Below are 5513 nucleotides of genomic sequence, written 5' to 3' on the forward strand. Positions count from 1 at the left end.
CTTTTCCTCATTAATCCTCCTTTTCCTTGTAGACTTTCATAATGTAGGACTCCAGTCTGCTTCTTTGCTTCCCCTTTTTTTCTGTCCTTCCATTACCATGAACAATCCCCAGACCTAGTCGTCTGACACAGAGGGATGTATTAGGCTTGTATAAAATTAAGACATGGAAGTAGCAGTGGTCCTGGGACATGGTAAGACACAGATAGGCCTGTGCCTGTCACAGGCTGCTTTCCAAGGGCTCTGTCTCCAAGACTGAGTTGTTGCCACGCAGTTGTTGATGGGGAGGACATTGCAAATTGATACCTGTGGAGGAAGGGAAAGCAAGGATGGGCCTAGGCAAGGCAGATAGTGGCTCAGGGGCTAGATCTAAGGTCTCCATGTCTCTTCTTCGAGTTCAAAGGGTCCGTCTATCATAGATGTGATCTGCCTGGGAAGCAGGTGACCTTGGGCAAGGGCATTTCTGAGAGGCGTAACAGCCGAAGGCTATTGCTGACAGCTCTCTCTGCAGCTGAGACAATGCCTCCTGTATTGTGGGGAGAGCTTGGCAGCAGGTCACCATCTATCACTGTATTGAGAGCATGTATACATGCAGAAGGGGGGACCATTGCAAGAGTGGTCCCAAGCTGTCTGTCCCCTCAGCACTGTCAGCTCCTGCTCTCCCTTTTCGGTGAGGTCCTGAGTCTCCTGCACTGTTCTAGAACTGCCACTTGCTTAAGGAACCACATACAAATTCACTTCTTCCAAGAAGCATGTGGCCTGGTGCTCAGTTGGCCTCATTGTCCTGCCTCAGTGCTGTCCAGTCTTCCGCAGGGGAACAGTGGCCCTGTAGCGTCTTCCTAGGCAGCAGAGTTACAGAGTAGTGTGCTGCTGGCCTTGCTGGGACGAATTGATTTCTCTTCATTATTAAAGAACACTGTAATGACTGTAGTCACCTGGAGGACTTTTTAATGGCTCTGCCCCTCTTTACTGTTGCCTGAAAAGGCACCCAGGGCTGTGTATATCTTGCTAGCCTTCGCCATAACTTTTTCTCTGATTATCTATAATTAGGACCTGGGTAGCGATAGCCTTTTAATTTCCCATCTCCCCGTGAACCTCACTCTTTAATTATTGCAGTAACTTAGACCAAGTTTGTATAAACTTTGTAGTTAAACCCCAGTAAGGCAAGAAAAGAGGGGAGAGAAAGCTAGATGGAGTCTTGGGATATATCTCTACCTGGGTTTGAACTCAGCTCAGCTGAGGATGCCAACGTGGAGTCAGAAGGTATCTCAGTTGATGAACACTTCAGCAGCTTCTTCTTCTTCTTCTTCTTCTTCTTCTTCTTCTTCTTCTTCTTCTTCTTCTTCTTCTTCTTCTTCTTCTTCTTCTTAATTACAGATAATGTACCCACCTAATGCAGGTCTTGTGAAGATATATGCTCATATATGTCCTGCACTTATCCTCAGGATAAATACTTGGCATGTCCCCAAGAAGTATCTGCTGTGTGCTAATTATTGATATTTACATTTTTTTTTCTTCAAGTGCACTCAGTTTGCAATTAGTAGATGCAGTTAGCCCGTGGCAGTGCCTGGGAAGCTGGTTCTTCACAAGCCTTCTATTAGCACTCTTTGCCCTGCACTCCCTCCATTTAATGCCAACACCGCACAGACCGCAAGGCCCCCAGTGAGCTGAGTCCTTGATTCGCTCTGGTTGCTCTCACTTCCCAGCATGCACTGGATACAGACGGCTCTTTGGGCCACAGAACTCCTTGTCTCTCAGCCTGAACACTCATCTTTCAGGACAACAGCCCAGGGCTCATGCAGAGAGGGACTTGTTGAGAGAGAAGCTTCTGGAAAGATTTCTGTTTTTGATGTGTCCACATCATCAGCCTCATTTCTCCTCACCTACTTCCTTTAATTCTAGTCTCTAACCACTTGCATTTTCTTGAACATTCTATGCTAAATTTTTTGAGCTTTTTCTGCACACTATTTCCTTAGGGTGGCCATCTCTGCAGGCTCCTGTCTTTGCTGGGCTGACTTCTGGTCTACCTTTACATCAAGGCCTTCCCTCATCTGATACACTCCTCTAAGACTCCAGGGTCTTCAGGTTTCTGTGTACACTCTCATTCTGCTCCACAGGTTCCCTTAGGCTCAGTCTTTTCCTTTGTCACTACTCTCTTGGCTGCCAACCCTGCAGCTTTACTGTTGCAGTGTAGACTTTGGGTGTGATGAGGAAAGGGAGTCCTATTTCTCTCAGTCAGATTCTTGACAGAGACTTCTGGATGCTCTGGTTTTGCATATCCACCTGATGTGTTAAACTGATACATTCCTTCCAGCCAGCTACCCAACAGTACTATGTTACTTGAGAGTACACAATAAAGATGAATCCTTGACTTCAGTGAACTCATCAGTTCTGTAGAAGATAAAAGAGTGTATTCATGGCATATGGGTAAGGCACAAAAGATCTTTTCTATTGATAAGCAAACAAAAGGAATCCTTGGTAGAGAATGTGGTATTTTGACCTGTCCTGGAAGGTAAGAAAGGATTGCAGCAGGTAGCATTATAGATGGATCAGGCTGTGAAGCAAGCAGAAGGAGCATCTCATGGAGTGACGAGGTCTAAGACTGGGGCCCGTCTTGTATCTATGTGTAGCTTACAAAATGGGCATCTGGCTGTGCAAGGAAGAATGAGGCATGATGCCATGAAAGGTCCGAGTGTCACAGTGACACCAGTAGAGCTGTGCCTTGGGTGTATTTACTTCTAGAGAGAACTCTGTGCAAAGACTGGGGGAATAGCATGACTCCTGTGTCTAGTCAGACTAGGGCACTAGTGACAGACTGTATCCAAGAGAAGAATATGGGAATATACATGAAGCCAGGAGCACACAACTTGAATGTCATGGTGTGTGTGTGTGTGTGTGTGTGTGTGTGTGTGTGTGTGTGTGTGTGTGAGAGAGAGAGAGAGAGAGAGAGAGAGAGAGAGAGAGAGAGAGAGAGAGAGAGAGAGAGAGACAGATGCTTGTGTGTATATACATGTTTTTATCTATGTGGGTATACATGCATATGTCAGTATGATGTTGGGTTGAAGTTGATGTTGGGTATCTTCTTAAAGCATTCTTCATTTTATTTACGGAGGCAGAATCTCTCCTTGAAGGCTGTTGACTGTTTGGTAGAGTTAGCTATCTTACCCTGGCGATCACAGTCTCTGCCTCTAAGCTCCTGGGAGTATATATAGGCAGCTTCCATGCCCCATAGCTTTTTACATGTCTCTCTGAATGAGCAATTACAAAATTACCTGTGATTATAATCACAGATAAAGGCATCTAAACTCTCATGCTCATACATGCTCAGCTTGTGTTTTATCCATTGAGACAGCTCCCAGCCCCACCCCATCCCCCACCCCCGATGCTGGACATCATGAGCAAAAGAGGTTTGAATTCAAGTAAATGCTGAGATCCTTCCAGAAGAGCAGGTTTAGAGGAAGACCAGGAGCTTCACTTAAGGCAAAGAGATTAGTGATCCTGGCAGGCACACCTGGAGGGAGGGGTCCATAGTGACAGGCAGGGATGTGGCACATGAGAAAGGACAGGTTAGTGCATACGGGAGTGCTGAGGTTGGTAGGCTTGAGTGTGCCAGGATTGGTGCCAGAGTGTTTGCCTTTGCTGCTCTAAATGATGGTAAGGAAGAAGGGTAGAGAGATGAAAAGGTGATAGCCCTGCTCTTGGTGAATATACTTCTGCCATACAAGGGACCCATTAGCTACCTAACAGCTAACCTAGTCCAGTGATAAAGTGAAACCAGTTACCTAATCAGAGGGTTGAGGGACCCAGAATCATCTAGCTAGGCTAGCTTTCCTCCACCCCATCTCTAGGATGTGCATTTAGATGTTGGCTTTGCTAGTCCTGTGTTTTAGTCACCCAACTGATGTCTTCTGAGCACAGCTCCTTTCCTGGGTTCACTCCAGCAGAGGACTTCTCTCTTCTTGCAGTTCCAGAAGGAAACAAACACAACAGAGTTGTGTGATAACCCAGGAGGTGTGGACTTCAGACTAAAGTGACACCGGGTATTTTGGCCTATAGGAGCCATTGATCATCTGTCTTTAACAGAGAGTGGCAGAGACTATTGTCCCCGAGTCCTTGGGAGTTTACGGTTTTGTATTAAATCTAATAGTTTCCTTTTGATGAAGTATTTTATGACGTGCATTGTAAATTACTGTAAAGAAACTTTTTGGTCAGCAAGAATTTATGATGATGATAAATTCGGGCAATGTCTTTTTAAGTGTCTCTATGAATGAACACTTTCAAAATTTCCCCAGCTTTCAGTCACAGGTAGAGCCTCTTGGTGATTATTTTTGTACATCCCAAGTGAGTTCTTTTATTAAGATTCCTAAGAATAAGACTTATGATTTATCTTGATGACATATTAACAGCCAGTCCTACCAAATACATTTTTCTTTCTTATGTACCAGAAAGTATATTCTTGCTGTCAGCCTTTGGGGTACAATGAATTTCAAAAAGTTCTCTGGTGTTCCTCCCTCATCACTGAACATTCCTTAGCTTTGTAACTTATCAAAATAGTTGGGAAAAGGTTCTGGAGAGAAAAAAGAAGCAGGGATGCAGGCGCCATGATGTCTTAACAGTGAGATGTAACAAATGATGAAAGGCAGCCTGCGACTTCCACATATAAAATGACTGAACTGGATCAATCTTTATGGTGAATCCCATTAGCGAATGAGGGCTCCCCCAAGTATTTAGACTTCAACTTGATGTCTATTCAGTGGCCTTGATTAATAATTCCACTATGAAAGCGAGTGTGCATGTTACATTAAAAGCCATCTTCAGTCGGTGTCATTTGAGAAAGAAACAGATAAAAGTGTTTGAATTTCACAGGGTCCTTTATCTGAGTGTCTAGGGCTTTCCTTCTCGGGGTATGTTTACCACAGGAAAAGCAATCAAATCACAGACCACTTCAGAGTCTCCCAGGAGAAGATGAGTCATTCATGACTCATTCAGAGGGAAGCATCACACACCATTTCGGGCAGCCTGGGGGGGGGGGCGGAGGGACAGAACGGGATGCAAATCTCAAGGAACATTTCTTCTTTTATCTTCTGTGGCTTACCTCATCCTCTGTGCCAGCCCTCACCTTTCAAATCAAGAGTCTTTAACAGCAAGTTAAAAATACTCACCATGAAAAAAAAAAAATCATACACACCATGGCCTCTGGGTGTTTCACAGCACTGTCTCCCCGCCACTGCTTAAAGAATTTTTATGTCTCTTCTGGGTCTCATCTTGACCTTAAATTTTTAAATTTGAATTCTTATAAATAGAAACAAAAAAAATTGTACAGTGGGAAGGAGAACATTGAGGCAAGAGTGGCTCTGCATTTTATGTAGTGCTCTCTGCCCTTTGGTGTTTCTCTTCTGAAAAGAATGCCCTCTCTTTGTCTCTCTGTCTACGTTTTTCTGTCTCTTTGTTTCTCTGTCTCTTTCTCTCTCTATGTCTCTCTTTAGAAATAGTGCAGAAGTACAAAAATGTGGGAC

Source organism: Acomys russatus, chromosome 26, assembly GCF_903995435.1.
Source record: "Acomys russatus chromosome 26, mAcoRus1.1, whole genome shotgun sequence".
NCBI classification, from domain to species: domain Eukaryota; kingdom Metazoa; phylum Chordata; class Mammalia; order Rodentia; family Muridae; genus Acomys; species Acomys russatus.